Consider the following 24,037-nt stretch of genomic DNA (forward strand, 5'->3'; position numbering starts at 1 on the left):
CTTCCATGTATACGAAGTCCCTCACATCCTTTCATGTTGTTATTCATCATCTCTGCTCAGACCTTCATAAATGCCTGTGCAACTCCAGCACCTACATTCACTTATTCTGAAAATTCTCTTTTTCATGAACAAATTCATCCTTTACATAAAGCAAAACCACATTTTCACTTCTCCCGTCATCCTCACATTCCAGGAGCTGTCTCTATAACAGCACTCAGTAAGATACTTCTCCACCTAAAATGGTCGCTGTCTTCCGTATGTTTCTGTCATGCATGGACAGATTAAAAATCTGCTGCTCATCTTTTCCTGAGGGAGTTAAAATTCACAGAGGCCCACTGTACTGAATAAGTTTTACAGGGATTGTAGAAGAATACGAGCAGCAGGGAGACATTGAAGCCTGTTCCTTCTTTTTAATCTAAAAACTGTTCGCAGCTATGAAACAGGGACTAGAGATATCATTTGCACTGCTTCTGGTAGCATTTCTGTTCCTTTTAGCTCTTGGAAATGCCTACATATACCTAGAAAGGCAGAAAAACTTTCTGAGAAAAGATTCTTCCAAATCACATTTGTAAGTGGAGTAATCCATGCTTGACCTACATACAAGCCATTTTGAGATCCACCACTAAAATTCAAAGTGGCACCTGCCAGTTAACAACAAAATCTCCTTACTACTTGAACAGGAGAAAGAAATTAAATTTGATTTGCAAGTTCACTAAGGATACATCTATATTGCAGGGCTGTAGAGGGAGTGGTGTGCAGCATTTTCCTGATCAGGCTGAGTGTCCATGACAGCTGGCTGGCTTTTTGCAACCCAGGCTGAATCTGAGAAAACGCTGACCCTGAGCACCAGCAAAGTAAAGTAATGGAGTCCTCAGGCAGGGCAGCAAACTGATAGGGGCAGGAAAAACACATCCTGAGGTGTGGAAGAGAAGCAGTAACCGCAATTCTGGGCTGCCTCAGAGTGGAGGTCTCTCGGGTGATGCGCTCCCAACTGGAGAGATCATTGAAAGCAGCCTCCCCACCAGGCAGCCGCAGCCTCAGCACACCCATGCTCTGTCCCAGACCAGCAAGGAGCCAGCAAGGGACAGGCCATGCAAGGAGCAGCCTTTCCCCATGCTGAGAAGCAGCAAATGGCTGGAGCAAGTTCTTGATGCCACAGCGTTACTGGTACTCGAGGCAGTTTGCTTAAAACCATTAGAGGTGCCTCCCCTTGAGCTAGTCACGCTTTCCAACAGAGGTGCGCTTTAGGCAGCTAATAGCATATTTGGGCTATTACAAAGGCAGCTGTCACAGAAAAATAAAATCAGGCACTGATTGCTGTAATAAAGGAACTGGAGTCTGAAGTGCTTCACAGACGGTTCTTGCTGCTGACAAGGAAACAGCATTTTTCAGCTCCAAAATGGACTGCAAGCTCTAGCTAACTATGTGTTATGGACTACCCCAGTGGAATGGCAGCTGCACCTATTTTAATACATAGGCAAACTTAGTTACAGGGAACAAATTCATGAAAAAGGCAAGCTGAGCCTTTCTTTGCAAGTTTTCCAGAACTCTTGCTGTTCCACCAGCGTGCCTCATGGGAGGTGCAGTTGAACCCTTTTCTCCTAGAAGAAACAGCGTATGAAGTACAGCTGCCTGGAGGTGGCACAGAGGTATTGCTAACTTAGAAAATAGATCAGTCTTCACGTTATTCACATTTTTATCAAAAACTATTTTTCCCCAGAAAAGTGATACATTTATTTTTTAAAAGCTAATTTTTTAGCAGAAAAGTTGACTGGCCATTTTTTCTAGTGCCTGAGCCCACTGTTGCTCTGGGAGACGGATCTTCAAATTACTATGCCTTCCACAGTTTGCTGGTGGGAACAAAACCTTGCACAATCCCTCTTTCCTATCCCTCACAGCGCTGAGAATATGCGTCATTCCCTGGTATAATGCTGGCAAATAGGAAACCAAAAACCCACCATGAAAACAGAAACACTCTCGGGGCTTAAATCAACAAATTATTCAGCCCAAGGTTGGGATGACCAGCTAAAATGGAATTCCTTATTACTTCAGTTTTCTTGTCATAAAAAGAACTAGAAAAAGTACAAAGATTCCACAAAGTGTAGGAATTTCTTGCCATGCTGAGTCTGCAGAGCCAAGAAAGCATTACGCTCTTCGCAAACACAATCAGAGAAGACCAGTCCTCTTTTCCTCACAGGGAACTGGTTTACCTCGAATTCCTCTGCAGGCAGCTGCACTCCCTCAAATATACTCACAGAGCAATCCAAAACAGTGTGGTCTGCAGAGCCCGCCAAGCCGCAGATACTTCCACAGAAAACTACAGACCAAGATGAGTGGGCATGGCAGAAATTAATGTGCATCCTTCTTTAGCCTCCAGTTACAACGACAAATCACAACCCATTTTTATCAGATGTCTGTCAGCACATTTGCAAAAATAAAGACCTGACCACTGGCTCCTGCCTTTTAAGGGCAGACATGAATCTTAACAGATTTGTTTCCCGCTCTTCCTTTAATTTCTTTCATGCAGCTAAATTGCCCTCCTTCAGACTTCCCACCTGAGAGACAAGCTGTCAGTCTTCAGAATTGAGATGGTCGACGCAAAATCTGCTCTCTGCCTTTCGGTGCTTATCCAGGGAACAACACTTGGCCAACACGCTCTTCAAACCAGTAGGCTGGTACAAAAGCAATCCCAAAAATAGTCACTGCAGTGAGATGACAAGAAGGAAACCCATCAAAGTTCTGATAATTAAGAGCTATGACTGCCTGCACTTGTTTTGATTTTCTGTCACTGGGAAACCTCAAATTAAGACTGCACAGCTTTTCCAGTCAAGCAGTTGATGAAACAAGAGTCAATACAGAGAAGAGGTCTGGTCCACCAAACATAAAATACGAGAACAGACAGTCACAGTGGGTTTTTTTTGACCTTCTGAATTAAGCAACAGCCAGACTGCAAGACTGAAAGGCACAAAAATATCTAGAAACAACCCCTTTAGAGTGCACATACTGTGACAACATTAGCTCCAAGTCTTTCCGTCTGTTCAGTCTTTCCGGCTGAAGGCAATGTTACTCCCTGTGTGAACATCGTTTCCCTGTGCCTTTGTTAATGGCAAACCTCTCCAAGCTGACTCATCTAGATCTGCAAACCACAGGCCAGGCCCGCCTGGGGCTGCACCATTCACTCCAGCACAGCTGTCTGGTGTGATGCTCCCAGCAGAGGTGGATTGCATCACACTGGTGCATCTACCAGCTAATGCCAAGCTGGTTTGCAGTAATTCCTTACACTCTGTTCATATTTGAAACCCAAATGCCTCCATGTTCCCAGTGCAAAAAGGAAAGTTTGGAGTAAAAGATGAAATTCTGCCCTGGGAGCAAGCATCAGCTCTCTCCAGGGCTTTGCATCTGTTCTGCCCTGAAGGGAGATCATCATTGATGGGACCTGTCAGTGAGCGCGCTGCCTCAGTCACTTTTTTGTAGTTGTTTCAGAGCTTTCCTGTACCAATTGCTCTGGGACAGTCTAAAGCTGACTCCAGATGAAATCCTGGAAAGCCCAGACACCACTCCCTTCTGAAGAGACATCCGTCCATTGCAATCATTGATAGTAACATACCTGGTGCCTATCATAATATTTTTAGTGTGGGGGTTTGCTTGGAGTGGCCAGAAAGTTTTTCTCAGTGAATTGTGAATAAGAAGCCTGTTTTACTCATAGCTTCCATGTTTTCTGTACTGTTTTGGCACAGCAGTTTAATTCCTTACCAACAAGTTTCCCCTGCCCAAGCACTAGGATCACACTGCCTTGGAGAAGTGATCCTCCAACTCAAAACCTGAGTTATAATTATCAAGCAGTCAATGCACTTCGGAGCGCGAGCGAACTGCACAGCAAAGCCCACTCCTGCTGAGCCCAGCTGTGGAGTTAGTGTTGCCTGGAACTTTCCTCTACAGTCATACCCATAATAAACCAGGACAACCTCCATTCTCACTCCAAAGATGACACTCCGGCAAGAAATACTGGGACATTTTTGGCCTGGCATCAGCCAGAGTAGTGTCACATTGTGAGCGCACCTGCTTACTGGTAACAAACAGCACCATATTGTAAGCACGAAGCTGCCATAAGTTTAGCTCTTACACATCCTTTGGGGTGTTCTTCCTCCATGATGCCCCATCCCATGGTGATTGTAAATGCAGATCCATTTCATCGTTGAGGGAAGCTTCCAATTATTTTTATTAAGCTGTTTATTTAGTTGTCTCACCCTAAGTTATCACACAGACTTGTGTTTGCATTGGGAAAAAAAACCAAAAAAAATTACGAGCCAACTTCCTTTATTGCTGAAATCAACGTTAGCATTAATCATAGATGAGTTTTCTCATATTTACAGCCCCAGTACTATGGAAATAAGATGAACAGCAGGTCCTCCAACATCACCTTAGGAAATCACTCAAGGTGGCTATTATTTTTATCTTCTAAGAGTCTAATTTATATAATCCTTAATTAGGTAAATATGGCAAGTATGACCCCACAAAAACACTCAGGGTATCTTGTTCTATTGGCTTACCACAACTGTGTTTGCAGTGACCACATCGTAACATCAAATCATAGCACTGTTTTACTTAACCTGAAAAACAAAACAAAGTTGGAAGTAAAACCCCCTCCTGCTTTTATTGAATGTGTTGGCTGTTTTAAATAGCAAAGCACTTTTTCTTTCAACTTCTTTAAACACATTCCAAGGACAATGAATTAACACATAAATTTTATTGCTATGGAGCCTACTTAGCAAAACAATATAGACACAGGATCATAGAAAAGTTGGTGGGATGGGACCTCTGGAGGTCACGTAGTCCTGCCTACTGCTGAGAGCAGGGCTATTGCCAACACTAGAGCTAGAGACCTAAACTATGTCTTTCTTTGGCCCCAAAATGCCTGCTCTGACTCTGGTGCACGGCTGCGCAATAGCAAGCCAGGGCAAACTCAGTGATCCTTGCTTAGAAGGAAGATCAGTGGAGAGGACAGAGCTTAACTCCGTGCATTGCAAAGTGCCTGTGACCTGCCCCCAGCATACCTACCTCTTCTCTACCAGACTGTCAAACCTCGGCCACTGTGCTGAGATGATTTGTGAGAACTGATGGGAATAACCATTTTCCATCTCAGCAAAGACCCCATGAAGCCAGGCAATATGCAGTGCCTTCTGCTAATTGCATTTTTTAGACACCAGGTCCCCTGAGGAACCAAAGATATGCCTGAGACATTCTTGCTGAGCTCAACCACACATGCCAGAGCAGCTGTGTGTGGACACACCATGCCTCTCAGATCATTGCAAACTAATTAAGGGTTTCCTTCCCCACATGGATAATCATTATTATTCCGAATGCACTGATTCATGAAAGCATTATGTTCGGAAACAATAATTCCCTTGCTCCTGGGTAAGGAGGCTTTCGTATAGCTCAGCCTTGGCTTCTGATCCTTTCCGCTAGAGTTTCAGTGTCTGTCTGATTGTTCCCAGGTTGCATTCTTCCGATTTCTTGCCTTTTAGAGGAAGCTGTGCTAGAGAAGATGGACCAAAGCTGGGGTTTCCAGAAGGAACAGCAGCAGCAGACTATGTATAATTTTTCAAAAGCTTGCCATGTGCAAGCAAATCAGGTTTGAAATTCCCTGGGAATCAAGCTTCCAAAAACCCAGGCTCAAGTTAATGAGACTAATAACACCAAAAACTGGAGACCCCAAGGGAACTTCATGTCATCTTGTCCAACACCCTGCATAGTGCAAATGAGATAATTCCATCTTGCACTCAGTGTGGCATCAAAGTATATTGCCCAGAAGGCAGCTTGCCCTGATTTGACAACTTCAAAAGAGGCCAAATCCATACAAGGTTAAAAAATCCTCCTCTGTTGGTTCAGAGAAAGACGGGAGATGTGGACTGAACTTTGCTTCATCCTGTGGTTCAATTATTTGCGTGTCACGCTTGGCTGCTGCCCAGTTTAGCCAAGGCATTTGGCTAATTTCTTCAAGGAGGAGGAAGTCCAGGTCCATACATTATTTGCAAATATGCATAAAATCAACTTCCTCTGAGTAAGCGATGACTTAACAACCCTTTGTGCCTGTCTCTAAGCTCCTGTCGGATGTTTTTGAACCAAAAAACACTCACTGATCCTCTGCTTTCTTCTCATTGCATTCTGGACCTGCTTCTTGTCTTCTTTTGCTTCCTTTTGTCCATCTCTGAGGAGGTAATTTGTCTTCTTTCTCATTCCTCCACACATACAAATACAAACACACACACATCTGCTAAAATAAAGAACTGGACAAGATCTGTATGTCTCTGCACTATTACCCACACCTTGAGCACTCCCACATGCATCTTGTACCATGTTCCCATACTGGGTGGAGGTTACTCTCATTTCTTATATAAACTTAGTCATCTTCTACACCTATCATAACTATCAGGCAATGGTAACACAGAAGTGTCAGAAATTTTTCATCCAGACATCAGCCTCACCTTATGGGTATCTAAATGGGAGTCCCAACAACTGGCTAGATCTTCAGTTCCAAATATCAAGGTCAGCCCCTAACTCCTCAGGGCACCTCTAGGACCAGCTGGCCATTTCAGGTGTAGTATAACTAGGCTGGTACGTCTTTGATCTAGCAGGAGTTCACCACCCTTAGAAAAAGAGCTCACAGTGCTGCAAATTAAAGGTTTCAGCCCATGAAAAGAATGGGATAGCATGACAATGTCTTCCCAAGTGTCCCTCCCACGTTCAATGGCCAACAGACCTTACTGAAGCACATCTTGTGTTTCCTAAAAGTTCTACAGCTTGCTGCCATGAAAAAATACAAAGACTGGCTACCTCTTGTGGCTGAATTCTGCTTTCTGGTGACTGGTAAATCTGGCTACAAAGTACTGCATAAGACTTTGTAACAGGCAGCTGCTCTATATTTGTACCAATGAGTTCAAGAACGCAATATTCAGTTCCTTTCCATATTGCACATCATAGCAAAACACTTTATTCTTGAAAGCACACATTTTTCCTCATTTAAATATGAAAACTGCTCAAACACAAAAGATGACCCTTAATTACAGCTTTAAATGCACTTGGTTAGAATTACCTGCTTGTTCATCTTGGGAAAGTATAATAAGAAGTAGCACAATAATACGCAGTACTGTAGTTCTGGAGTAAATGCCTACTATGCTTGAACTCTGTGAGGCCTTTTCCAGTTACATTTGTAGCTTACTAATGTTTGGGGATTTTCCAGGATAAATTACGTTAATTGTGTTCCTTGGATCTGTTTTCCACAAAAAGCCCAATAAACAGCAAGAAGAGGGAGGGAGAGAATTAAGTGGCAGAGTTAATTAGAGTAGGCTTGTGCTGTAGTGAAGCAGGAAAATTCCACTAAATCCTATAATAGGCCCTAATGAGGATTTTATCATGCTTGTTAAACAGGTCATTTAGTTGTGTGACGGGGCCACTGAGTGTAATGTAAAAACTGGTTAATAAAAAAAAAAGTCTTTTAATTGCACACACAGGCAAAGCGGTATCGAAAGAGTCCAGCCAAATGGAATAGCCTTCAGCCAAATATAGGAAAAGCTCTGCAGTTCCTGTAATGGTGAACATGTAACGTGATTAGGCCACTTAATTTTCCTTGACTGGCATAAAAATTAACGCTCCACAAGTGATTTACACTGGGGAACTTTAATAATCTAGATTGATTAAGATAGAAATTACTTATTTTTCCTGCCTTTTTTGTTGGGGTTTTTTTTTGTGGAGGGGGTAAAAATGAATGTAGACCTGATTGCTGTTAAATCATCTATACCTGTCCCTTTCATTAGTGTTTGTAGAAAAAGTCCGTAACCGAGTCACTGGCTACTCTGGCGAATCTCCTTCCATGGTTGGGATGAAACAATTTTTGCATCTTGTTTTCAGGCAGTAGACATCACCCAGAATAATGAGAGTCCTGGAAAATGTACTCCATAGAGTATTCTTCCTTATCAGTTTTATTATTAATTTGAAGACAAAGCTTCTGGATGTCCTGCTTAATACTGGGTGCAAGAACACATATATGCCCTGACTTCACCAAGCAGTGTAAACATACAATACTCTGCCAGTTCTCTGCTCTCCCACAGCTGAAACCAGCTTCAAGAGACTAACCTTAATAATACAGAGACATTTTAAGGCTAGTTTTAGTAAACAAGTAAGTCTAGGCCGTTGGCAAAAAAGGTGGAGATATCACTGGATCCACCTGTTTGTCAAAGTTTACCAATTCGAAATGAGACACGATAGGGGTCTCTGAGCTCAACGGTCTCCTATCTCCTGGAAGCCTGTAAATGGTTGTTCCCTACAAGCTGCTTCCCTAGGTGACATCTGGCCTGCACTTCTTCAGAGGCTGAGTCCCTCTCTTCCCCTAGCTGTTATTTCAGCCCAGACGTCACCACCACTATATACAACAAGCGAAGATGTGTTGTCTGTCTTGCCCTGGCCTTTGATTTGGACTTTGCTCTTCCAGTTATGCTCCCAGAGATGTTCCTACCAGTTGACAACTTCCTTCGGCATTCAACTTGAGCAGCGTGACAACTCCCAGCTCACTGGCAGACTGTTAGGGCTGCTTCTCTGACATTTCCTTTCCTGTGCTTTGAAACATCAATTTGTTTTCTCAAAGCCTTCACTGCAGAGAGGGTTTGATTTATATCAATCTCTGTGGCATGTGACAGGCACCAGGTGGTGACTGAGCAGAAGACCACAGCGACTTCCACCCGTCCAGCAAATGACAGCCATTACTCCGAGTACCCCACTGAGACATACCAGCTGCTGTCGCCTCCAGCCCAGGTTGGTGTCACCCCCAGAGGCAACAATACGGAATAGCAGGTCATTCATAAACGCGTCATGCAGCATCCGGTGGCACTGATGCCTCAACAACTGAACATCTGCTCAGGAAAATGAAAAAAAGAAATTCAACTCTTTCCTGCTTATTCATTCTACACTAGTGATTTTTCAACCTCTTTCAGTTTGCAAGGGTCTAAGAGTATTCCAGTGGCAGCATGTGAAACCCCCTGCAGTGATTCAAGTCAACTGTTAATAAATGTTCTTTTCTTAGTTCCCTTTTCAGGGATGTCCTAGAAGTACCCAGAGACCCAGGACTAGTACAGGTAGAATATTGCTGTCCTGATCAACACTTTCTAATAACAACATAATAAGTAAGATAAAAGTAAAAACACCTACCCACTAAAAGCATGACAACACCAACCTGAATATTATTGGGATAGTAACTGTACAATTGGTCATGTTTGAGCTTGTTTAAAATCCAAGATTTAACTGTGACAAGTGTGTTCCTTACAGAGCTGCTACCAGAATTGGCTTAATTTATGAAAGTTACCTCATCTTTCTTCCTTGAGTCCTTCTTACAACAGTCCTGTGCCATAGCAGCTCTTCAAATATCTGTAAACATTAAGTAGTTTTCATTGTTTTGCAAGATTTATATCCTCATTGCACTAAGTCCCCCTGTATCTTTCCATCATTCTTTATTTAGGCTTAGTTTGTGATCACTAAATTCTCTGCTCCTTGTTTCTTCAGCACTGGACACAATGGAGTCCTATATATACCTGTGTTTCCTCCACACTACAAATATGCTAATTCTAAAATAACACTATCTCTTAGAAGTAGTTCCATTGTAGCATGGCTTCTGGGCCACGTTAGGGCAAAGAAGCTCTTACAGATAAGGTGACTCCCAAATAAACAAACTAGCACTGTAGTTTGGCTCCCTTGCTTCTTTGCTCTACGAGTTCTCAAAGCTATGTTCAGCCAGATTACTATGGGCCAATTCTCCTGTCCAGTAAGATACCTGCACAGCCATGCCAGTGAACATATAGAAGTGACCCCTGTTGCTCACAGCTAGGCTCCAAAGTGCAACTCTGTCAGTGATCCTGCAAACAGCACCAGCTCCTGTTCACAGTCCATTTCTTCAAAATCACATTATCAGTGAGCACAGGGATACTGAAGAGCTGACTGGGATAGCAGGTTAAAATCATGCTTATAGTCAAAGCCACAGCAATGCCAGCCAGACAAGTAGGTAAATACACTCTAAAAGGTGATTTGAGAGTCCCTTACTTTCAGCAGAGACTGCTGAAATGGTTAAAGCCAAGCATATGTTCTGTTGGCATACCAATAACCATGTTACATCCATCATACTACAAGATGTAAATGCTTCTAGAGGCCGGATAGCATATTGCCATTTAATGTTTCATTGCACTTCACATTGCACAACTCAGTCTGTCACTCCCAGCATGCAGAATTAAGTTCCATTTACTGAATCATTTTGCCAAGGAAAGGCTTCTGCTCCTGTTGCTCTAGTCATCAAAAGTAGCTCTGTATGCATCAGTCTGTGTATGGGTACACGCACGTATGTATGAGAGCACCCATCAGATATACAGCTGTGACTAATAATACAGCAATGACTAATAAACACAGTCTAGCAAATAAGATCTATGAAAAAAGATTCAAAGAATTGATGCCAAACTGCTTAGAGGAGAGGGGAGAAGATCTGATAATGGTATTCAAAGAAGTTCACATTTATCACCAAGTGAGACAGAGCCGCTTTCTTTGACTTTGCAGTTAGCTCTGCTTTGAACAGGAGGCTGTTCAGCCGACATCTGCCCAATTCCATGATGCGACATCTCCTGGTGTCCGTTATGGACAGAGCAAAAACAGTGGGTTTAAACTCTTAAACTGCAGCAAAGGAGACTTAAATTAGATATCAGGACAATTAGGAACTAGGTATCTCAGGAAAGTGTGATGACTCTTGCAGAAGGGTTTTATGAACCACATAGAAAAACATCTCCCTGGAACAGCCTCTGGGGTGGAGGAATGGATTAGATGATCTCTCGAGTCTCTGTTACATGTCTGATATCTGTGATTTGATACATTTTCTGACAAAAGCTGTGTGAGTAGAATGTACTTGAAAGGACTGTGTTTCTTCATAGCAGAGCAGACAGCCCTGTGCCTTCCCTTCTAATCGATGAGGCTCCCAGAGCACAAAGTACTGAAATAAACTCGTCATTTTAATTGGCTACTTCCTTTGTTTAAACAATAAAGAAGTAATATAGGTCACTTCTGCTGTGAAGCAGCTATCTGCCAGACACAGAAAAGACTTGTATAACAACAAGACAGGAAACGCTGACTTCATGTTCTCTTCTATTATATTTGTGACCTGGAGTTCTTCCTTTTCTTCCCTATTTTTTTCTCTTTCTCTGTTGCTTTTTTCCTCCTAGTACTGAGCCCTGAAAACATCCAACTTGCCAAGCTTTTTTCCTACAGACAGTTGAAGCGGCTAATTGCAATCCCATCACTGAAACGCAGACCTGCCCTTCATCTATACTGTACCATTCCCATCTTTCCCCTGCAGTTAATGAAGTGTCTTACACTGAGGAAGGAGTAGTTTGTAAGCCCAGCTTTCACCAAGATACTTACAATGCTGTGCTCACAGCAAGGATTTTGAACCAAAGCTCTCTGAAAATCAAAGGAATGAATTACTATCCACTTTTTTGTAACCTGGGCAGGCAGTGGGCTGCAAATGACTCCAGGTAACAGGGGATGACTATATTGCATGGGCTTTAGATGCTATGTGCAGCTTCTCCCTCGAGCCTGGGACTGTTTATTTGCTTTGCCCCTAATGCAGCACAGCAAGTCCATCATCCAAGACTCATCTCTTCATTGTTTGTCAAAAGGTCAACAACACTCTGTGGATAAAGTGTGGATTTTTCTTGAGAGGCAGAAGAAATATGTTTCCTGGGGAAGAGCGAAGTACATTGGCAAGGGTAGTGACGCATGGGGAGTGGGCTTGCCTTTCAGCCCTCTTGCTGGAAGATGTTGACAGAGGCTACACTAGTGCCACCCAGCAAACTGAGCAAGCTTCCTGGCATGGCACAAAAGCCTGCAGCCATGCTCGAGTTCCTGTGGTTTGGGGGTGCAAAGGTTATTTCTTCCCCAGGTGTTTGGTTTGGCTTTGAAGCCTACCCTTGCAGTAACAGGTTATACTGAAATAACAACCATAAAATTGCTACCTAAATCAAACTGACTTGAGAGCCTCTCTAAAACACCCCAGAAAAGTGGGCCTCAACATATGAAGGGAAAAAACTGCTCACAGCCTGTCTTCAAAATCCAGCAGTCATGGAGGATGTGGCCATGGATGTCTCACAGAAGTATTAGTTTCAGACACAAGAAAGCAGAAGTGCCTACAGACCCTCTAGCCTAATCTGTGCCACACTGAAAGTCACCTCAGAGGATCAGAGGAGAGATGATCCCTATGAAGGAATAAACTTCTCATATGCCATGACAACTGCCTATTTTCACACTTAGTGCTGGCTCACGAGGTCCTTGCCTGTCTCAGAGAGAGACTTCTTTGCATCTTCTACACAAGTTCAGAATTTGTACAACATTTGGAGCCAGGGCACTGCATCCCCTCAGTCAGAGTATTTATTTAAATACATAACTGATGGAAGTAAAAGAAACAAAAACAATACTGCACCCCCAGGGGAGAGGTGCACTGGAGATTGATATATAGCAGTATTTATGCTAGCAGCTGATTGCCTCACAGATGGAAATCTGGCTGTCACTCCTATCACATCTGTCTCTGCTTTCTATAGGAAGGGTTGAAAGGCCAAATCTCAAACAGGATTGCCAGGTTCAGGCTTGCAAACAAAGTAAGCAAAACAAAAAAATATACGGGATTTTGCAAAAACAAAATATACAAAGATTGAGGAATATTTTATTGCCTTTTGCTTCCTATTGGGAAGGGTCCATTTTTAAGTCTTATTTCCAGCTATAAAAGTTGAAAGCTATCCACAGTCTTCCCAAGGTTCACAGTTAAGCTATTCCTTAAGCATCTGTAAAGGCTAAGTAAAAGAAGGTCATGTGTGCTGTACAGTAACCCACAGACGCAGAGTTTCTGAGGGTCTCTTCACCTCGATGGGAAAGGTTTAGGAGTCAACAAATTGCAACTAAACAGTTGCTTTTGATTTATAAAGCTGTGAGCACCTAATCCATTTTGATATTCTGACATCCATCTGTGTGCACGTTTCTGGTAAACTCGTCTCAGGTCAAAAATCCTCAAATCTTACTGGTTGAATGTAACAAACCCAAACTGTGCTGAAAGTGTTCCCAGCCATGGAAAGAAAGAGGCCATGTGCCCTCACTGATTGCTAAAGCCCTCCTCAGATGCAGCCAGCTAGGTGGGGAAAGTACGAAGCTTTGCCATGCTTCTTGTCAACAGGTGCTAAATCCAGTCCAAGAAGAAGTGCTCCTAGCCAACTAAAGCTTTAATTATTGCTCACTTATTTCTGTTAATGAGAACAAGAAGCATATATCACCTGCCTGAGACAGACCTCCTATGCTAGATGTGGGCAATGATTTCCCCACAAACAGCTCTGCCAATACTTCTCAGCCTGGGCTGTCCTAGGGCTCATGGGTTGTCCCAGGTTCGAGGCTGTCTAGCTCTATGGTCTCCACTAATGTTCCCTGGGCTGAGACCAACTTCTCCCTCTGCTCTATCGTAAAGCTTTATCATCAAGAGGTGAGTGATTATTAACATATCTCACTGCTGCTAAAAGTCTTAATAAGAACGCACACTTGTACGCATACAGAGAAATCAAGAAATTCATCAAATTAATGGATAGCCCCTGCAGCACTGTAAAACCAAACATATGAATTTTAACATCTTCAGGGGTTTTAATGTCATTTTTCCCTTCTGGTATCTGAGCATTATAAGACTCCAGGCAAGTCAGTGAACCAGGGAATGTAACTGATTTGAAATAAAAGTAAAATGACTCAGAGATTTAATTGTCCAAGCTGAACAAAGTGGGGAAAAAAAAAAAAGAAAATAAGCACTTTGTTACACACGATGAAAACCATACTGGAGCAGAGTCCAATTCTGCAAACTTTCTTCAGGCAAAATTCTCATCAGTTTCACTGCCAGGGGCATGTATGGGTTCCCAGAGTGGGACGGAGCAGCAGGAAATCATCAAGAGTTTCCAGAGCCATAGGGCATTTCTGAACACCAAACTTGAAACAGCCAGAAGGTGGGTGATTTTCAGAGCATTTCATCTGTAAAAATCTGCTCTTCTTAAGGTATCTCCACCATGGCAACAAAAAGTCTGGTGCTGAAGTTGTGCTCCCTCAAACACCACTTGGGGTGGCAGATGATGTGAAGAATATTTAAGTTACTACCCTACAGTGGGTTGAGTTCTTTCAATAAAATACTTCTTTCATGAAAGAGAAGAGTTTGTTTTTTTTCTTTTAATTACAGGTGATATTTTTCACAGGAAAACTTTGTTTCAATTGGGTGAACTATTTTTTTTAGTGGAGAAGAGTCAAATAAGAGGATTTTAGCTTTGCACTGACATTTCAAAAATGCCAAGAACATCAGCATTTGTTTAGATCAAAGATGTCACTATTGATGAATTTGATATTTCAGAACTGGGATTTTCCAGAGCAAAAGCATTCAACAAAACACTAACTTCATCTCACAGTTGAAAAATACCTTTTCAAAAAGCTCTCCCAATCCCTGGTTGAAATGACTGTGCCCACCAGTGGCTGTGTCTCTTAGGAGTCCCCAGAACAGCCTGGGCACGGGAACCTACTGCGGTCCCATTCCTGGACACTTGCACAGCATAGCTGCAGGAGCATCCAGCTCCACGATGGCTGGGAACAACACAGCACCCTCCCAGTGCTCACCTTTCTCATCTGAGCTGAAGAGCTCTGGATCCACTGAGATCAACAAGAGGAAGGCTCACTCTGAGCAGACAGATGTGCAACATCCTCTGCATTTTAGGACTGTAAATAAAAGGAACATACAGCACAGCCCTCACAATAAGGCTACATAGGTGACTCTCTATAGTAGATATAGGTGGCACCACAATGAAAAGACCCAGAATGATTAGGAAATGTTACTGAGGACTCAGTATTACCAGCCTTGCCTGCTGTCTGATGCTGCCACCTCTTCTCCCTTCCCTTCCATCCAGATGGGCACTGCTGCCTGCTACTCATCCACATGAAGGGAGAGGACCAGGAAAAGGATCCCTTGCTGTCTGGCAATGTTCACCCCCATTCCCAAGATGTGGGTGGGACAGCAGAGCAGAGTTGCTACACAACAGTCCATAAAGCTCTGCAGTCAAGGAGAGGGTGTCTGGCATGAAGTTGTTTGATACCACTGGGAAACTGAAGGAAGAATAGGAAAGCACTGCCCAGGATCGAACTGGGCGGGCAGAGAAGCTAGAAATTCATCCACTTTTCCCACCTAGACAAGAGTTTCTCTAGAGGGTGAGTGCCTGCTAACATGTTTGCCTCTGCCATCTCTCCCTTCTCCAGGTGGCAGCACTAAGGACGAGGTACATGATTTCCCCGAGGCCCATTGATGTCGCAAAGGCTGAAAGCTCCTCCAGAATTGGCAGCGCCACTAAAATCTAATCAGGTGCTTGTGCACAACAGACACAGAAGCAATTGCAATCAAGGCAATTGCTGCATCTGATTACACATGAAAACCCTCATGCCGCTAAGTGTTTTGCGGTCCTTAATAAAATGTGCCTGTCTTGCCTCAAAATGCATCAGGTAGGGTGTGGGTAGTTTTTTTTTTTTTATATTAAGAATTACCTGAAAGGAGAGAGGGAGGGAGAATAGGATGGAATTAGAAAAAGCACCCAGTGAAAACAAGGTAAATGAATGCCCAAAATACACTCCTTGCCTCACATGCCTTCGTCATGGCAAAATGGGATCTTCAGGCTGAACTTCATAGAAATCCCAGCAATCCCAGAAGAGAATATGGCCAGGTGCCCACAGCTCCTTCGCTGGCCTCAGGAGAGACAGTTGCACAGGTTGGTCAAAGGCAGTGATGAAATTCCTCAGGGAACAGTAGGTTTTGGGTTGAACACGCAGTGGGTTTGGTGGCTGATTGTGTTTGGCACTGCATGCACAGCAACCACAAGCCACGTACACAGAAATACACACAAACACCCCCGTACACACACAGTGCACAAGCCAAAACAAACAAAACCCCCAGTACTTGCATGCCTTCTAGCCGAGTTTCTGTTTTACCAGGTTTTCTGCAATCTGCACAAAGACAAGATGCAAAATCCCAACTCTGAATTTTCCTTGTTGGCCCATCACTGAAACGTGGGTTTTGCAATAGTTACCTCAGGACAGCCCGTACTAGGGCCCCTGAAGTTACTCTTGAATTAAATTGGGCCAGCTGGAGAAAAGAAACTGTATGCCTGTGCTAACACTGGAGAAATCTCACCTGTTCCATGCTTAGTCTAAGTAGAAACCCACCATTTCACAGACCCTGCAAGCCACACATCCTCTGGTCAGTCCCACCACATCCCTTCTCCTATGCAGGCAGTGCAGCACCACCACCATCCCCTCCTGCTGAGGTTCCACACATTCAGTGCAGCCAGTTGGTATTTCTCAGACCTATTTTGACCATGGAAATGCCATCCCTTGGCTGCCTGGGCACCCACTTCCACATGCTCACTGCCTGGGCCAAGCATCTACAGCAGTACGTGGTGTCTCCTGAGCTCAAAGAAACATATCCTCCAGACAGGCAGAGCCTCTAGCAAGAAGAGCAACCATTTCCAGAAAGTCCCAGATGGAGGGAAGCCCAGAAGAGGCAGTCTCACCATATCAGAGAAACAAAGAGAGATGGAGAAGAGGGACTAACGAGCAAAATGTCAACCACATGCATTTTCTTTTATAACAGAAATGTCCCCATGTAGGATAAAATCTAGTCATGGCAGAGGAATTTATATTGCTGTAATAATGAGTGAAAGCCTGGAGCTGCCACATGTCCTGGAGCAAGAGGTCACTCACTCCTGCTGCAATAATTTGCAGCTGTGAAATGCAAATTCTGTAAAGGAGAGATTGTCCCCTCCCTGCTTTGACAAAGGCAAAAAGGGAGCAAGGAACTGCAGTGGGAGAAGGAAACAGCAGCTCGATAGCCATTTCCATGGACACCCAATCTCTGCCAATTACAGCAGAGGACTTGACTCCATTTCCCGGATTTCAGCAAGGGGGCAATTGGAGATGATGAATTAATAACCTCTAAAAGTTAAACCTGTTCCTTGTGGCTGCTGGTCAGGGTTTGGCAGAAGAGCTGCAGAAATCCACGTTTTGGAGGGGAAGCTGCAGCTGGAAGCTGGGACATGCAGACACAAGAGCATGTCTTCTTCTGACAGTGAGAGTCCCTTGAAGAAAGGCTGAGCTCAGCAGCCAGATTCCAGGGCAGGAAATTTTACCCTAATACAATCAAAGCAATTAAAGTCATAAAATGTTTCATGATACAATAAAGAATACTGAGAATAAGGAATCATTAAAATCAATATTACTTTAACTTACAGGCAAGACAACTCATAGCCAGAAGCACCACTTTCCTCTTGAAGTGACTCAGCTTCCAGGAACATAAGGAAATCAGGATGCTTTCACTCTTCTGTGCAGTTCCACAGGTCCGTCATATCCAGCTTATCCCTCTGCTTTCCTTGTGAAGGCCCCTGGGTCCTCTTCCAAAGTCCGCCAAGATAATGAAGAGCGCTTCAGTGGTTTTGGAGCTGCTCCCGACAACCTCAAAGCAAAGGCACGAGAAGAGTTAATGCATCCTCGGTGCTGAAAAAGGTGCCACTTAAAACATTCAGCAAACGAGATTGTGCACACCTGTTCAGAGACTCACATCAGGAATTAAGCCTGCAGTGCTCATTAATAATAATGGAAGCTAAATGCTGTATTGCATGTGTCATGATGGGAATGGACTCCTTCTGCTACAGCATGGGGCTGTCCTAAACAGATGATTTAATTAGTATATTACAAGTATTGATTCTGGGAATAAATACGAATTCAGCAAATATTGCTAATGAGCTTCTTAACCCAGCAGCATGTCCTCCACACAAACCAGAAGCACTTGCTAAGTTAATATATGCCGTATCCCAGTGCTGACAGGAATTTTGAAAACCACTGTTAATGACAAAAGTGAAAATAATGGTTGCCTCCCTCAAATCTCTGTTTAAAGTTAGCATTTATAACAAGCTTTCTATATTCTCATTTTAATGGATAGGTTTCTCTTTTAAAAGATGTTATTTCTTAGCAAGCAGAATGTACATGTGAGGATTGGTAACAGGCTTCATGAGAGGGTTCCAGAATGTAGAGCTCTGCTAGTCCTTGGACTAGAACCAAAGACCTACACAACACTCAGTTTTCTCTAGGCACAAGGCTTTTCCCTGGGTAGAGAAGCCTGCATAGGTGTCTCTCCCAGATACCAGGAAAAACTCATGTCTTGCGTTAAAATTATGTGTTCATAGCAGTCCTTCCATACCTTCTCCAGTTCATGCTTGCAACTCCCTTCCTTTCTGTGCTGCTTCTCATTCTGCACCTCATTTAAACTCATTCAGGGGGCTAAATTCTACTGCCTGATCACTCCTGTAAGAAGAAAAGTATGAGTGCAGCAATAAAGATATCACCAGGATTTTAACGATCTTTCTCCAATCTGGCAAAGCACCTGAGTGCTTAGTGGGACTCGCAGTTGGTCCACAGAATATGAGCACTACCAGGTCCAACAGTGAGTCCTCCTCTGCCATGCATCAGTGAGCCAGACCTTTCCAGATAATCCTATGTCTCTTGATTCAGATGTCTTCCCCGTGATGACCCATTGCACCACCAGATTTTACATCCATCTTGCCTCATATGTTTGAGTAGTTCCAAATTGGGAAGGAGCGAATGTTTCTTCCTACAGCAGTGAAGTAACACTATGGAGTAAACAGGAGAGGCTTTCCAGGGATTCTGTCCAATGAATTTGACCTTCACTTAATAGTAACTCATAAATGTATATATGAATAAAAACTTTTATTTGGAGTATCTGCCTTTTTGCAAAGGAGAGATTCCCAAGCTTGTACATACGGTCATTAGCCGATGCTTTCCCATCTGCTCTTTGTAGGGAATATGCAGGCTTGTTGATAGTATTAGATGTGGTAGTCAAGGGAAAAATCTCTTCTCGTTGTGCATTAGCTCAGCTTTTTTCTGCTCTGGCAAGTTTGACTTATCATTAAACAACCCAGAAATGCCAGCTGTAAAAATCATTTCTACCTTGATGTTATTTTCCACCTCTGAGAAACTACTGCTCTCTTTCTGGGATTAGATTTTTGTTACAAACTTTTTGAAAGGCCAGAAAGTTAGAAATGCATCAACAAAATCAAACAACTCAACCTGTAATTAAAAAGCAGAATCAAAACCCTTCCACATTTTGGCCAATTTGGGGGCACATTTTCCAATCCATCTCATTCTCCCCCTTCTTTACTAAACAAATGTCTGAAAGGGAAATAGATTTTCTGGTCAAAGTTATTAGCTATTACATTATATGAGAAACCGAGAACAGTCAGTCTAGGTTTAAACAAGTGTCTAGCCCAGTATCCTTCCACAACACATAAGCGATGCCCACTGGAGGTGAAGCATACACAATGCTTCCTCTCAAGCACTCCTTCCATACGTGCAGCCATTAGTATTTTCTTCATGTTCAGTAACACTCACTTGAGCATAATTAATTACATGTAGTCCATGCAGCTCAAATTCAGTGTTAATTTATGATATCTACTAGCTGATGCTAATCTATACTGGTGCTGAAAGAGCCAAAAGCTCTCTTCTTTCTTCCCATTTATCTAAACACCAATCCACATGCATCTCTACAGAGAAGTTGAGCAGAAGATATTTCTCACCGTTTCCAGACTCCCCTGAGAAGAGTTTTCACTGCAGATGTTCCCAAGCTCGTGTAACGATTAGTTGTACTTGTCCAGTCATGTCTCCAGAGTGATTTGCTTGCTATCAGCTGTATGGATCTGTAGGCCAGAATCACTCTCATGAATGAATGCAAAACCATGGTCAGTTATCAGGAGCATCAACATGGTGAAAGAAAGCTTGCTAGAGGAGAAAAGAAAATCCTATTACTTTTAGATGCCCTTTTGATCTTATTAGAAAGGAAACTGTGGGACTAGAAAGTGAAGGGAGATAAGGGAGGGCTGGCACAGGTTGATGTGATTATTTTTTTTAAACCAGGAAATATATATACACTGCCAAGTTCCTGTACCCGCCTGGGAATGCTGTGTGGCCTTTAAGCCCTGCTAACACAGAGTGCAGTGTTAATGCAGCAGCACCAATTCCAGGAGTGGCTGTTAGCCCAGGAACACCCTCCCAGCCTGGGTTTGTTAAGGACCAGGAACACCATCAAGCCCGTGTCTGGATCCCAGAGGTGCAGCCAGTTTGACTCCTTGTAGGCAGTTCAGTACAGGACTGCTTCCGCCCCTCCTTCCTAAGCACTGACTTTTTTCATTGCACTCGGCCAGAGTCCGGTCAGAGCAACCTAGTAACGGAGAAGAAGCAAAGGGTGCAGAATCTGGCCTTGTGTGTGTTTTTTATTCCTACCCACAGGCTGGAACCAGATTTTCTTTCTTCCTATTGATTCAGGTATTCTAATGCAAGGACTTCAGGTCTTGGTTGTTCTCTGCAAGCCTTTCCTATAGACCTAAATAAAGATCTGAAATATATAAAAATCATAGCATGGAGTCTCGTCAGAGACCAATCTTGTTCTTGCTAGGAACAACTGATGATCCTTGAATTCATGAGGAGGAGAGATGGCCCCCCTTCTCCCACGAGTCTATTTTCAGTATGTAGAAACAGGCCCAAAGAAGAAGATGGCAATTTTTTTTCAGGGAAATTTCTGCAGGTTTGATTCTGCAAAGAAAACACTGAGATGAAAGGTAATTGAAATGAGTCGGTTGGTTGGCCGTGTCTTTGGCCGGATTTTCTGATGTCTAATAGAGTGTGAGCCCTGAAGCTTTTTCCCAAGCTTGGACCATAACAACAGCACAGACTTTTGCAGACTCTCTACTGACTAGGAAAAGCTGTGATCATGCACTGACAACACAGATAAATTCTCCTTAACCTCTTTCAAGCCACCTCTTTTTACAAAATGGGAACCAACTATATTTGAGCTTTTCAGCCCTCTGCCAAATTTGGTGACAATTCAACCCACTAAAAACATTCATACAGGCAGAAGATGGATACAGTTGCCTAAGCACACACAGGCAGCATGGTAGCATAAGCCAAGGAGAACATGATAGAGGATTAGCTGATCCAGGATCTTTCCTCCAATGCTGACCAACACCAGCTATTTTAGGAAACAGAACAGGGCAAGCATTCAATGATGCTTATCCAAGTATTTTTCCATCCTCCGGGAAATCCTGTTAAAGGTTTTCCCAAACCAAAGAGGATATTCATCAAAGGATACTTTTTCTATGAATTTGTTATGTTTTACATCCATGTAAATTTCTAGCATCTACAGCAAGGAACTCCACAGCCTAAGGGTATGTTTTGTGAAGACGACTTCCTTTTACTTCGTCTAAGACTACATCATGACAGTTACATGCCCCCATACTGAAAGAGGCATGGGTCTTGTACTTCATTAGATTAAAAAAAAAAAAAACAAAATAAAACAAAAAAAAGCCCACATCATCCCAGTCAGTACAAGAAAGTATCTGGTCTGCAGGATACTCCAGAGACCAACATCAGAGCATCACCAGGCATGTTAGATGTTCAAATATGCACAAATCTGAAGGTTACTACATTTGGTTTACCCATCTCCCATCTTAAGAGGTCTGAAAAAAGTTCTGAGACTCAGAAGAGGAAAAGTAAGGGAATAAAGGTTCTCAGTCTGAACTCCCTTTCTTTCAACAATCTAAAAAACAAGATTTTTTTTTTCTTTTGAGGTTTCTCAACATCTAGAAGAACTACTCAGTCAGACTCCCAGAGCAGATTACTTATTAATCTGCTCTGGAAACTTATAATAGAGAAAAAATTAAGATTATGAATGTCCTTAAGATTGATGAAGGTGATTTTCACTTACTCTCTAAGGAGGAAAACTTAGGGCTGCTAATACCAAATATAGGTCAATAAATCATTCTAGTAAAAGTGACCTAATTAATACTTAAGCCCTGATTTGAATGCATGAAGCTCATTATCTTGATGCAAGGTTCACTCTCACAGAAAAAAAAAAATTAAAAAAACTCATAGAAAACTTTGCAGGAGCAAAGTTTCTGGACAAGATGGAAAGCAGCTGTCTTCTGTGCAAAAGTTGCTGCTGGTTTCCCAGTCCTAGATTCTTCCTGAACAAGGGCAGATAACAGGAAACACTTTTGATTAGTCTGGCACAGCAGAGAGGTGAAAAGAGTCATCATTAAAGACACAGATGGTTAATACATTCCAGCACCAGAGACATGCTAGTATTATCCAGGAGAAAGTATAACCTTCATTGGTTTTGCACTCATTGGCAATGACTACCTTTGTAAAAACACCCAACACCTGGTTGAAAGGATCCCCAGAGTGCAAAGGACATCAAACCACAGAGAGGTGGATGCAGTACCCAGACAGCATCTGCAGTGACCTACGGCTGTGGAATACACAAGCACATGCCTGGCAGGCAGTCTGACAGACCTCAGGGAGTTTGTCTGGAGGCAACAAATCCATTGCTTCACCCTCTCAGAGGGGACGAAGGCCAAAGTCAATTGTATGATCACCCAGGTACCAAAGTGCAAAAATTGTTCCCTAAATTATTATAATGGCCCTAAGACAGATCTACATTGTTTCCTTTTACAACCGCCTCCTTCCCAACTCCAGTCAATCTAAATAAGAATTTTCTCCTTGCTTTTGTACTACAAGCTGAACAATGTACAAGGGAATATACTACGGCAGATGAACAGGGTTGTATTTTTTCTGAGTATCACATGTAAAGTCAGAAAGTCCTAGACCAGAAAGTGACCGGAGCCTGCTCTATGACAGACAGGGTGGATTCTCTCCGTGGTACCAGTGCCCACCATTCACAGAATAGTAGGGGTTGGAAGGGACCTCTGTGGCTCATCTAGTCCAAACCCCCTGCCGAAGCAGGGTCACCTACAGCAGGCTGCACAGGATCTTGTCCAGGCGGGTCTTGAATATCTCCAGAGAAGGAGACTCCACAACCTCCCTGGGCAGCCTGTTCCAGTGCTCCGTCACCCTCAGAGGGAAGAAGTTCTTCCTCATGTTCAGACGGAACTTCCTGTGCCTCAGTTTGTGCCCATTGCCCCTTGTCCTGTCACTGGGCACCACTGAAAAGAGCTTGGCCCCATCCTCCTGACACCCACCCTGAAGATATTTGTAGGCATTTATTAGGTCCCCTCGCAGCCTTCTCTTCTTCAGGCTGAACAAGCCCAGTTCCCTCAACCTCTCATCGTAGAGGAGATGCTCTAGTCCCCTCACCATCCTTGTAGCCCTCCGCTGGACTCTCTCCAGTAGCTCTTCATCTTTCTTGAAGTGGGGAGCCCAGAACTGGACAGAGTACTCCAGATGAGGCCTCACCAGGGCAGTGTAGAGGGGAAGGAGAACCTCCCTCGTCCTGCTGGCCACACTCTTCTTGATGCACCCCAGGATCCCATTGGCTTTCTTGGCAGCCAGGGCACACTGCTGGCTCATGGTTAACCTGTCGTCCACCAGGACACCCAGGTCCCTCTCCGCAGAGCTGCTCTCCAGCAGGTCCACCCCAAGCCTGTACTGGTGCATGAGGTTGTTCCTCCCCAGCTGCAGGACCCTGCACTTGCCCTTGTTGAACCTCATCAGGTTCCTCTCTGCCCAGCTTTCCAGCCTATCCAGGTCACGCTGAATGGCAGCACAGCCTTCTGGTGTATCTACCACACCTCCCAGTTTGGTGTCATCAGCAAACTTGCTGAGGGTACATTCTAGCTCTTCATCCAGGTCGTTGATGAAGAAGTTAAACAAGGCTGGGCCCAGTACTGACCCCTGAGGGACACCACTTGTCACCGGCCTCCAACTAGACTCAGCGCCACTGATGACAACCCTCTGAGTTCTGCCATTCAGCCAGTTCTCTATCCACTTCACCGACCACTCATCCAGCCCACACTTCCTCAGCTTCCCTAGGAGGATATCATGGGAGACTGTGTCAAAAGCGTTGCTGAAGTCAAGGTAGACAACATCCACGGCTCTCCCTTCG

The sequence above is a fragment of the Opisthocomus hoazin genome, chromosome 9 (genome assembly GCF_030867145.1).
Source record: "Opisthocomus hoazin isolate bOpiHoa1 chromosome 9, bOpiHoa1.hap1, whole genome shotgun sequence".
Classification (NCBI taxonomy): Eukaryota; Metazoa; Chordata; class Aves; order Opisthocomiformes; family Opisthocomidae; genus Opisthocomus; species Opisthocomus hoazin.